Consider the following 13,821-nt stretch of genomic DNA (forward strand, 5'->3'; position numbering starts at 1 on the left):
TCTAAAGATGGGGGGTTATAACTCTATACCTCAGTGGTGGGACTTGCTACATGTCTAATGATGGGTGGGTTATAACTCTTACCTCAGTGGTGGGACTGGCAACATGTCTAAAGATGGCTGGGTTATAACTCTATACCTCAGTGGTTGGACTGGCTACATGTCTAAAGATGGCTGGGTTATAACACTATACCTCAGTGGTGGGACTGGCTACATGTCTATAGATGGGTGGGTTATAAATCTATACCTAAGTGGTGGGACTGGCTACATGTCTAATGATGGGTGGGTTATAACTCTATACCTCAGTGGTGGGATTGGCTACATGTCTAAAGATGGGTGGGTTATAACTCTATACCTCAGTGGTGGGACTGGCTACATGTCTAAAGATGGGGGGTTATAACTCTATACCTCAGTGGTGGGACTGGCTACATGTCTATAGATGGGTGGGTTATAACTCTATACCTCAGTCGTGGGTCTAGCTTCATGTCTAAAGATGGGTGGGTTATAACTCTATACCTCAGCGGTGGGACTCTCTACATGTCTAAAGATGGGTGGTTATAACTCTATACCTCAGTGATGGGACTGGCTACATGTCTAAAGATGGCTGGGTTATAACTCTATACCTCAGTGGATGGACTGGCTACATGTCTATAGATGGGTGGGTTATAACTCTATACCTCAGTGGTGGGACTGGCTACATGTCTAAAGATGGCTGGGTTATAACTCTGTACCTCAGTGGTGGGACTGGCTAAATGTCTAAAGATGGCTGGGTTATAACTCTATACCTCAGTGGTGGGACTGGCTACAATTCTATAGATGGGTGGGTTATAAATCTATACCTCATTGGTGGGACTGGCTACATGTCTAATGATGGGTGGGTTATAACTCTATACCTCAGTGGTGGGAATTGGCTGCTTGTCTAAAGATGGGTGGGTTATAACTCTATACCTCAGTGGTGGGACTGGCTACATGTCTATAGATGAGTGGGTTATAACTCTATACCTCAGTGGTGGGACTGGCTACATGTCTATAGATGGGTGGGTAATAACTCTATACCTCAGTGGTGGGACTGGTTACATGTCTAAAGATGAGGGTGTTATAACTCTATACCTCAGTGGTGGGACTGGCTACATGTCTAAAGATGGGAGGTTATAACTCTATACCTCAGTGGTGGGATTGGCTACATGTCTAAAGATGGCTGGGTTATAACTCTATACCTCAGTGGTGGGACTTGCTACATGTCTAATGATGGGTGGGTTATAACTCTTACCTCAGTGGTGGGACTGGCAACATGTCTAAAGATGGCTGGGTTATAACTCTATACCTCAGTGGTGGGACTGGCTACATGTCTAAAGATGGCTGGGTTATAACACTATACCTCAGTGGTGGGACTGGCTACATGTCTATAGATGGGTGGGTTATAAATCTATACCTAAGTGGTGGGACTGGCTACATGTCTAATGATGGGTGGGTTATAACTCTATACCTCAGTGGTGGGATTGGCTACATGTCTAAAGATGGGTGGGTTATAACTCTATACCTCAGTGGTGGGACTGGCTACATGTCTAAAGATGGGGGGTTATAACTCTATACCTCAGTGGTGGGACTGGCTACATGTCTATAGATGGGTGGGTTATAACTCTATACCTCAGTCGTGGGTCTAGCTTCATGTCTAAAGATGGGTGGGTTATAACTCTATACCTCAGTGGTGGGACTGTCTACATGTCTAAAGATGGGTGGTTATAACTCTATACCTCAGTGGTGGGACTGGCTACATGTCTAAAGATGGCTGGGTTATAACTCTATACCTCAGTGGATGGACTGGCTACATGTCTATAGATGGGTGGGTTATAACTCTATACCTCAGTGGTGGGACTGGCTACATGTCTAAAGATGGCTGGGTTATAACTCTATACCTCAGTGGTGGGACTGGCTACATGTCTAAAGATGGCTGGGTTATAACACTATACCTCAGTGGTGGGACTGGCTACATGTCTATAGATGGGTGGGTTATAAATCTATACCTAAGTGGTGGGACTGGCTACATGTCTAATGATGGGTGGGTTATAACTCTATACCTCAGTGGTGGGACTGGCTACATGTCTAAAGATGGGTGGGTTATAACTCTATACCTCAGTGGTGGGACTGGCTACATGTCTAAAGATGGGGGGTTATAACTCTATACCTCAGTGGTGGGACTGGCTACATGTCTATAGATGGGTGGGTTATAACTCTATACCTCAGTCGTGGGTCTAGCTTCATGTCTAAAGATGGGTGGGTTATAACTCTATACCTCAGTGGTGGGACTCTCTACATGTCTAAAGATGGGTGGTTATAACTCTATACCTCAGTGGTGGGACTGGCTACATGTCTAAAGATGGCTGGGTTATAACTCTATACCTCAGTGGATGGACTGGCTACATGTCTATAGATGGGTGGGTTATAACTCTATACCTCAGTGGTGGGACTGGCTACATGTCTAAAGATGGCTGGGTTATAACTCTGTACCTCAGTGGTGGGACTGGCTAAATGTCTAAAGATGGCTGGGTTATAACTCTATACCTCAGTGGTGGGACTGGCTACAATTCTATAGATGGGTGGGTTATAAATCTATACCTCATTGGTGGGACTGGCTACATGTCTAATGATGGGTGGGTTATAACTCTATACCTCAGTGGTGGGACTGGCTGCTTGTCTAAAGATGGGTGGGTTATAACTCTATACCTCAGTGGTGGGACAGCCTACATGTCTAATGATGGGTGGGTTATAACTCTATACCTCAGTGGTGGGAATTGGCTGCTTGTCTAAAGATGGGTGGGTTATAACTCTATACCTCAGTGGTGGGACTGGCTACATGTCTATAGATGAGTGGGTTATAACTCTATACCTCAGTCGTGGGTCTAGCTTCATGTCTAAAGATGGGTGGGTTATAACTCTATACCTCAGCGGTGGGACTCTCTACATGTCTAAAGATGGGTGGTTATAACTCTATACCTCAGTGATGGGACTGGCTACATGTCTAAAGATGGCTGGGTTATAACTCTATACCTCAGTGATGGGATTGGCTACATGTCTAAAGATGGCTGGGTTAAAACTCTATACCTCAGTGGTGGGACTGGCTACATGTCTAATGATGGGTGGGTTATAACTCTATACCTCAGTGGTGGGACTGGCTACATGTCTAAAGATGGGGGGTTATAACTCTATACCTCAGTGGTGGGACTGGCTAAATGTCTAAAGATGGCTGGGTTATAACTCTACACCTCAGTGGTGGGACTGGCTACATGTCTAAATATGGGTGGGTTATAACTCTATACCTCAGTGGTGGGACTGGCTAAATGTCTAAAGATGAGGGTGTTATAACTCTATACCTCAGTGGTGGGACTGGCTACATGTCTAAATATGGGTGGGTTATAACTCTATACCTCAGTGGTGGGACTGGCTACATGTCTATAGATGAGTGGGTTATAACTCTATACCTCAGTGGTGGGACTGGCTACATGTCTATAGATGGGGGGTTATAACTCTATACCTCAGTGGTGGGACTGGCTACATGTCTAAAGATGGCTGGGTTATAACTCTATACCTCAGTGGATGGACTGGCTACATGTCTATAGATGGGTGGGTTATAACTCTACACCTCAGTGGTGGGACTGGCTACATGTCTAAAGATGGGTGGGTTATAACTCTATACCTCAGTGGTGGGACTGGATACATGTCTAAAGATGAGGGTGTTATAACTCTATACCTCAGTGGTGGGACTGCCTACATGTCTAATGATGGGTGGGTTATAACTCTATACCTCAGTGATGGGATTGGCTACATGTCTAAAGATGGCTGGGTTAAAACTCTATACCTCAGTGGTGGGACTGGCTACATGTCTAATGATGGGTGGGTTATAACTCTATACCTCAGTGGTGGGACTGGCTACATGTCTAAAGATGGGGGGTTATAACTCTATACCTCAGTGGTGGGACTGGCTAAATGTCTAAAGATGGCTGGGTTATAACTCTGTACCTCAGTGGTGGGACTGGAAACATGTCTAAAGATGGCTGGGTTATAACTCTATACCTCAGTGGTGGGACTGGATACATGTCTAAAGATGAGGGTGTTATAACTCTATACCTCAGTGGTGGGACTGCCTACATGTCTAATGATGGGTGGGTTATAACTCTATACCTCAGTGATGGGATTGGCTACATGTCTAAAGATGACTGGGTTATAAATCTATACCTCAGTGGTGGGACTGGCTACATGTCTATAGATGGGGGGTTATAACTCTATACCTCAGTGGTGGGACTGGCTACATGTCTATAGATGGGGGGTTATAACTCTATACCTCAGTGGTGGGACTGGCTACATGTCTAAAGATGGCTGGGTTAAAACTCTATACCTCAGTGGTGGGACTGGCTACATGTCTAATGATGGGTGGGTTATAACTCTATACCTCAGGGGTGGGACTGGCTACATGTCTAAAGATGGGTGGGTTATAACTCTATACCTCAGTGGTGGGACTGGATACATGTCTAAAGATGAGGGTGTTATAACTCTATACCTCAGTGGTGGGACTGGCTACATGTCTAATGATGGGTGGGTTATAACTCTATACCTCAGTGGTGGGACTGGCTACATGTCTAAAGATGACTGGGTTATAACTCTATACCTCAGTGGTGGGACTGGCTACATGTCTAAAGATGGCTGGGTTATAACTCTACACCTCAGTGGTGGGACTGGCTACATGTCTAAATATGGGTGGGTTATAACTCTATACCTCAGTGGTGGGACTGGCTAAATGTCTAAAGATGAGGGTGTTATAACTCTATACCTCAGTGGTGGGACTGGCTACATGTCTAAAGATGGGTGGGTTATAACTCTATACCTCAGTGATGGGATTGGCTACATGTCTAAAGATGACTGGGTTATAACTCTATACCTCAGTGGTGGGACTGGCTACATGTCTATAGATGGGGGGTTATAACTCTATACCTCAGTGGTGGGACTGGCTACATGTCTAAAGATGGCTGGGTTATAACTCTACACCTCAGTGGTGGGACTGGCTACATGTCTAAATATGGGTGGGTTATAACTCTATACCTCAGTGGTGGGACTGGCTAAATGTCTAAAGATGAGGGTGTTATAACTCTATACCTCAGTGGTGGGACTGGCTACATGTCTAAAGATGGCTGGGTTATAACTCTACACCTCAGTGGTGGGACTGGCTACATGTCTAAATATGGGTGGGTTATAACTCTATACCTCAGTGGTGGGACTGGCTAAATGTCTAAAGATGAGGGTGTTATAACTCTATACCTCAGTGGTGGGACTGCCTACATGTCTAATGATGGGTGGGTTATAACTCTATACCTCAGTGGTGGGACTGGCTACATGTCTAAAGATGGGGGGTTATAACTCTATACCTCAGTGGTGGGACTGGCTAAATGTCTAAAGATGGCTGGGTTATAACTCTGTACCTCAGTGGTGGGACTGGCAACATGTCTAAAGATGGCTGGGTTATAACTCTATACCTCAGTGGTGGGACTGGCTACATGTCTAAAGATGGCTGGGTTATAACTCTATTCCTCAGTGGTGGGACTGGCAACATGTCTATAGATGGGTCGGTTATAAATCTATTCCTCAGTGTTGGGACTGGCTACATGTGTAATGATGGGTGGGTTATAACTCTATACCTCAGTGGTGGGACTGGCTACATGTCTAAAGATCGGTGGGTTATAACTCTATACCTCAGTGGTGGGACTGGCTACATTTCTATAGATGGGTCGGTTATAACTCTATACCTCAGTGGTGGGACTGGCTACATGTCTAAAGATGGCTGGTTTATAACTCTATACCTCAGTGGTGGGACTGGCTACATGTCTAAAGATGGGGTGTTATAAATCTATACCTCAGTGGTGGGACTGGCTACATGTCAATAGATTGGTGGGTTATAACTCTATACCTCAGTGGTGGGACTGGCTACATGTCTAAAGATGGTTAGGTTATAACTCTACACCTCAGTAGTGGGACTGGCTACATGTCTAAATATGTGTGGGTTATAACTCTATACCTCAGTGGTGGGACTGGCTACATGTCTATAGATGGGTGGGTTGTAACTCTCTACCTCAGTGGTGGGACTGGCTACATGTCTAAAGATGGCTGGGTTATAACTCTATACCTCAGTGGTGGGACTGGCTACATGTCTAAAGATGGGGGGTTATAACTCTATACCTCAGTGGTGGGACTGGCTACATGTCTATAGATGGGTGGGTTATAACTCTATACCTCAGTGGTGGGACTGGCTACAAGTCTAAAGATGGCTGGGTTATAACTCTACACCTCAGTGGTGGGACTGGCTACATGTCTAAAGATGGGGGGTTATAACTCTATACCTCAATGGTGGGACTGGCTACAAGTCTAAAGATGGCTGGGTTATAACTCTATACCTCAGTGGTGGGACTGGCTACATGTCTAAAGATGACTGGGTTATAAATCTATACCTCAGTGGTGGGACTGGCTACATGTCTATAGATGGGGGTTATAACTCTATACCTCAGTGGTGGGACTGGCTACATGTCTAAAGATGGCTGGGTTATAACTCTACACCTCAGTGGTGGGACTGGCTACATGTCTAAATATGGGTGGGTTATAACTCTATACCTCAGTGGTGGGACTGGCTACATTTCTATAGATGGGTCGGTTATAACTCTATACCTCAGTGGTGGGACTGGCTACATGTCTAAAGATGGCTGGTTTATAACTCTATACCTCAGTGGTGGGACTGGCTACATGTCTAAAGATGGGGTGTTATAAATCTATACCTCAGTGGTGGGACTGGCTACATGTCAATAGATTGGTGGGTTATAACTCTATACCTCAGTGGTGGGACTGGCTACATGTCTAAAGATGGTTAGGTTATAACTCTACACCTCAGTAGTGGGACTGGCTACATGTCTAAATATGTGTGGGTTATAACTCTATACCTCAGTGGTGGGACTGGCTACATGTCTATAGATGGGTGGGTTGTAACTCTCTACCTCAGTGGTGGGACTGGCTACATGTCTAAAGATGGCTGGGTTATAACTCTATACCTCAGTGGTGGGACTGGCTACATGTCTAAAGATGGGGGGTTATAACTCTATACCTCAGTGGTGGGACTGGCTACATGTCTATAGATGGGTGGGTTATAACTCTATACCTCAGTGGTGGGACTGGCTACAAGTCTAAAGATGGCTGGGTTATAACTCTACACCTCAGTGGTGGGACTGGCTACATGTCTAAAGATGGGGGGGTTATAACTCTATACCTCAGTGGTGGGACTGGCTACAAGTCTAAAGATGGCTGGGTTATAACTCTATACCTCAGTGGTGGGACTGGCTACATGTCTAAAGATGGCTGGGTTATAAATCTATACCTCAGTGGTGGGACTGGCTACATGTCTATAGATGGGGGGTTATAACTCTATACCTCAGTGGTGGGACTGGCTACATGTCTAAAGATGGCTGGGTTATAACTCTACACCTCAGTGGTGGGACTGGCTACATGTCTAAATATGGGTGGGTTATAACTCTATACCTCAGTGGTGGGACTGGCTACATGTCTAAAGATGGGGGGTTATAACTCTATACCTCAATGGTGGGACTGGCTACAAGTCTAAAGATGGCTGGGTTATAACTCTATACCTCAGTGGTGGGACTGGCTACATGTCTAAAGATGGCTGGGTTATAACTCTGTACCTCAGTGGTGGGACTGGCTAAATGTCTAAAGATGGCTGGGTTATAACTCTACACCTCAGTGGTGGGACTGGCTACATGTCTAAAGATGGGGGGTTATAACTCTATACCTCAGTGGTGGGACTGGCTACATGTCTATAGATGGGGGGTTATAACTCTATACCTCAGTGGTGGGACTGGCTACATGTCTAAAGATGGCTGGGTTATAACTCTACACCTCAGTGGTGGGACTGGCTACATGTCTAAATATGGGTGGGTTATAACTCTATACCTCAGTGGTGGGACTGGCTAAATGTCTAAAGATGAGGGTGTTATAACTCTATACCTCAGTGGTGGGACTGCCTACATGTCTAATGATGGGTGGGTTATAACTCTATACCTCAGTGATGGGATTGGCTACATGTCTAAAGATGGCTTGGTTATAACTCTATACCTCAGTGGTGGGACTGGCTACATGTCTATAGATGGGGGGTTATAACTCTATTCCTCAGTGGTTGGACTGGCTACATGTCTAAAGATGGGTGGTTTATAACTCTATACCTCAGTGGTGGGACTTGCTACATGTCTAATGATGGGTGGGTTATAACTCTATACCTCAGTGGTGGGACTGGCAACATGTCTAAAGATGGCTGGGTTATAAATCTATACCTCAGTGGTGGGACTGGCTACATGTCTATAGATGGGGGGTTATAACTCTATACCTCAGTGGTGGGACTGGCTACATGTCTAAAGATGGCTGGGTTATAACTCTACACCTCAGTGGTGGGACTGGCTACATGTCTAAATATGGGTGGGTTATAACTCTATACCTCAGTGGTGGGACTGGCTACATGTCTATAGATGGCTGGGTTATAACTCTATACCTCAGTGGTGGGACTGGCTACATGTCGATAAATGGGTGGGTTATAACTCTATACGTCAGTGGTGGGACTGGATACATGTCTAAAGATGAGGGTGTTATAACTCTATATCTCAGTGGTGGGACTGCCTACATGTCTAATGATGGGTGGGTTATAACTCTATACCTCAGTGATGGGATTGGCTACATGTCTAAAGATGGCTTGGTTATAACTCTATACCTCAGTGGTGGGACTGGCTACATGTCTAATGATGGGTGGGTTATAACTCTATACCTCAGTGGTGGGACTGGCAACATGTCTAAAGATGGCTGGGTTATATCTCTATACCTCAGTGGTGGGACTGGCTACATGTCTAAAGATGGCTGGGTTATAACTCTATACCTCAGTGGTGGGACTGGCAACATGTCTATAGATGGGTGGGTTATAAATCTATTCCTCAGTGGTGGGACTGGCTACATGTGTAATGATGGGTGGGTTATAACTCTATACCTCAGTGGTGGGACTGGCTACATGTCTAAAGATTGGTGGGTTATAACTCTATACCTCAGTGGTGGGACTGGCTACATGTCTATAGATGGGTGGGTTATAACTCTATACCTCATTGGTGGGTCTAGCTACATGTCTAAAGATGGGTGGGTTTTAACTCTATACCCCAGTGGTGGGACTGGCTACATGTCTAAAGATGGGAGGTTATAACTCTATACCTCAGTGGTGGGACTGGCTACATGTCTAAAGATGGCTGGGTTATAACTCTATACCTCAGTGGTGGGACTGGCTACATGTCTATAGATGGGTGGGTTATAACTCTATACCTCATTGGTGGGTCTAGCTACATGTCTAAAGATGGGTGGGTTTTAACTCTATACCCCAGTGGTGGGACTGGCTACATGTCTAAAGATGGGAGGTTATAACTCTATACCTCAGTGGTGGGACTGGCTACATGTCTAAAGATGGCTGGGTTATAACTCTATACCTCAGTGGTGGGACTGGCTACATGTCTAAAGATGGGGGGTTATAAATCTATACCTCAGTGGTGGGACTGGCTACATGTCAATAGATTGGTGGGTTATAACTCTATACCTCAGTGGTGGGACTGGCTACATGTCTAAAGATGGCTAGGTTATAACTCTACACCTCAGTAGTGGGACTGGCTACATGTCTAAATATGGTTGGGTTATAACTCTATACCTCAGTGGTGGGACTGGCTACATGTCTATAGATGGGTGGGTTATAACTCTATACCTCATTGGTGGGTCTAGCTACATGTCTAAAGATGGGTGGGTTTTAACTCTATACCCCAGTGGTGGGACTGGCTACATGTCTAAAGATGGGAGGTTATAACTCTATACCTCAGTGGTGGGACTGGCTACATGTCTAAAGATGGCTGGGTTATAACTCTATACCTCAGTGGTGGGACTGGCTACATGTCTATAGATGGGTGGGTTATAACTCTATACCTCATTGGTGGGTCTAGCTACATGTCTAAAGATGGGTGGGTTTTAACTCTATACCCCAGTGGTGGGACTGGCTACATGTCTAAAGATGGGAGGTTATAACTCTATACCTCAGTGGTGGGACTGGCTACATGTCTAAAGATGGCTGGGTTATAACTCTATACCTCAGTGGTGGGACTGGCTACATGTCTAAAGATGGGGGGTTATAAATCTATACCTCAGTGGTGGGACTGGCTACATGTCAATAGATTGGTGGGTTATAACTCTATACCTCAGTGGTGGGACTGGCTACATGTCTAAAGATGGCTAGGTTATAACTCTACACCTCAGTAGTGGGACTGGCTACATGTCTAAATATGGTTGGGTTATAACTCTATACCTCAGTGGTGGGACTGGCTACATGTCTATAGATGGTTGGGTTATAACTCTCTACCTCAGTGGTGGGACTGGCTACATGTCTAAAGATGGCTGGGTTATAACTCTATACCTCAGTGGTGGGACTGGCTACATGTCTAAAGATGGGGGTGTTATAACTCTATACCTCAGTGGTGGGACTGGCTACATGTCTAATGATGGGTGGGTTATAACTCTATACCTCAGTGGTGGGACTGGCTACATGTCTAAAGATGGGGGATTATAACTCTATACCTCAGTGGTGGGACTGGCTACATGTGTATAGATGGGTGGGTTATAACTCTACACCTCAGTAGTGGGACTGGCTACATGTCTAAAGATGACTGGGTTATAAATCTATACCTCAGTGGTGGGACTGGCTACATGTCTATAGATGGGGGGTTATAACTCTATACCTCAGTGGTGGGACTGGCTACATGTCTAAAGATGGCTGGGTTATAACTCTACACCTCAGTGGTGGGACTGGCTACATGTCTAAATATGGGTGGGTTATAACTCTATACCTCAGTGGTGGGACTGGCTAAATGTCTAAAGATGAGGGTGTTATAACTCTATACCTCAGTGGTGGGACTGCCTACATGTCTAAAGATGGGTGGGTTATAACTCTATACCTCAGTGATGGGATTGGCTACATGTCTAAAGATGACTGGGTTATAAATCTATACCTCAGTGGTGGGACTGGCTACATGTCTATAGATGGGGGGTTATAACTCTATACCTCAGTGGTGGGACTGGCTACATGTCTAAAGATGGCTGGGTTATAACTCTACACCTCAGTGGTGGGACTGGCTACATGTCTAAATATGGGTGGGTTATAACTCTATACCTCAGTGGTGGGACTGGCTAAATGTCTAAAGATGAGGGTGTTATAACTCTATACCTCAGTGGTGGGACTGCCTACATGTCTAAAGATGGCTGGGTTATAACTCTACACCTCAGTGGTGGGACTGGCTACATGTCTAAATATGGGTGGGTTATAACTCTATACCTCAGTGGTGGGACTGGCTAAATGTCTAAAGATGAGGGTGTTATAACTCTATACCTCAGTGGTGGGACTGCCTACATGTCTAAAGATGGGTGGGTTATAACTCTATACCTCAGTGATGGGATTGGCTACATGTCTAAAGATGACTGGGTTATAACTCTATACCTCAGTGGTGGGACTGGCTACATGTCTAAAGATGGCTGGGTTATAACTCTACACCTCAGTGGTGGGACTGGCTACATGTCTAAATATGGGTGGGTTATAACTCTATACCTCAGTGGTGGGACTGGCAACATGTCTAAAGATGGCTGGGTTATATCTCTATACCTCAGTGGTGGGACTGGCTACATGTCTAAAGATGGCTGGGTTATAACTCTATACCTCAGTGGTGGGACTGGCTACATGTCTAAAGATGGGAGGTTATAACTCTATACCTCAGTGGTGGGACTGGCTACATGTCTAAAGATGGCTGGGTTATAACTCTATACCTCAGTGGTGGGACTGGCTACATGTCTAAAGATGGGGGGTTATAAATCTATACCTCAGTGGTGGGACTGGCTACATGTCAATAGATTGGTGGGTTATAACTCTATACCTCAGTGGTGGGACTGGCTACATGTCTAAAGATGGCTAGGTTATAACTCTACACCTCAGTAGTGGGACTGGCTACATGTCTAAATATGGTTGGGTTATAACTCTATACCTCAGTGGTGGGACTGGCTACATGTCTATAGATGGTTGGGTTATAACTCTCTACCTCAGTGGTGGGACTGGCTACATGTCTAAAGATGGCTGGGTTATAACTCTATACCTCAGTGGTGGGACTGGCTACATGTCTAAAGATGGGGGTGTTATAACTCTATACCTCAGTGGTGGGACTGGCTACATGTCTAATGATGGGTGGGTTATAACTCTATACCTCAGTGGTGGGACTGGCTACATGTCTAAAGATGGGGGATTATAACTCTATACCTCAGTGGTGGGACTGGCTACATGTGTATAGATGGGTGGGTTATAACTCTACACCTCAGTAGTGGGACTGGCTACATGTCTAAAGATGACTGGGTTATAAATCTATACCTCAGTGGTGGGACTGGCTACATGTCTATAGATGGGGGGTTATAACTCTATACCTCAGTGGTGGGACTGGCTACATGTCTAAAGATGGCTGGGTTATAACTCTACACCTCAGTGGTGGGACTGGCTACATGTCTAAATATGGGTGGGTTATAACTCTATACCTCAGTGGTGGGACTGGCTAAATGTCTAAAGATGAGGGTGTTATAACTCTATACCTCAGTGGTGGGACTGCCTACATGTCTAAAGATGGGTGGGTTATAACTCTATACCTCAGTGATGGGATTGGCTACATGTCTAAAGATGACTGGGTTATAAATCTATACCTCAGTGGTGGGACTGGCTACATGTCTATAGATGGGGGGTTATAACTCTATACCTCAGTGGTGGGACTGGCTACATGTCTAAAGATGGCTGGGTTATAACTCTACACCTCAGTGGTGGGACTGGCTACATGTCTAAATATGGGTGGGTTATAACTCTATACCTCAGTGGTGGGACTGGCTAAATGTCTAAAGATGAGGGTGTTATAACTCTATACCTCAGTGGTGGGACTGCCTACATGTCTAAAGATGGCTGGGTTATAACTCTACACCTCAGTGGTGGGACTGGCTACATGTCTAAATATGGGTGGGTTATAACTCTATACCTCAGTGGTGGGACTGGCTAAATGTCTAAAGATGAGGGTGTTATAACTCTATACCTCAGTGGTGGGACTGCCTACATGTCTAAAGATGGGTGGGTTATAACTCTATACCTCAGTGATGGGATTGGCTACATGTCTAAAGATGACTGGGTTATAACTCTATACCTCAGTGGTGGGACTGGCTACATGTCTAAAGATGGCTGGGTTATAACTCTACACCTCAGTGGTGGGACTGGCTACATGTCTAAATATGGGTGGGTTATAACTCTATACCTCAGTGGTGGGACTGGCTAAATGTCTAAAGATGAGGGTGTTATAACTCTATACCTCAGTGGTGGGACTGCCTACATGTCTAATGATGGGTGGGTTATAACTCTATACCTCAGTGGTGGGACTGGCTACATGTCTAAAGATGGGGGGTTATAACTCTATACCTCAGTGGTGGGACTGGCTAAATGTCTAAAGATGGCTGGGTTATAACTCTGTACCTCAGTGGTGGGACTGGAAACATGTCTAAAGATGGCTGGGTTATAACTCTATACCTCAGTGGTGGGACTGGCTACATGTCTAAAGATGGCTGGGTTATAACTCTATTCCTCAGTGGTGGGACTGGCAACATGTCTATAGATGGGTCGGTTATAAATCTATTCCTCAGTGTTGG

Source organism: Salmo salar, chromosome ssa01 (genome assembly GCF_905237065.1).
Source record: "Salmo salar chromosome ssa01, Ssal_v3.1, whole genome shotgun sequence".
NCBI lineage: Eukaryota > Metazoa > Chordata > Actinopteri > Salmoniformes > Salmonidae > Salmo > Salmo salar.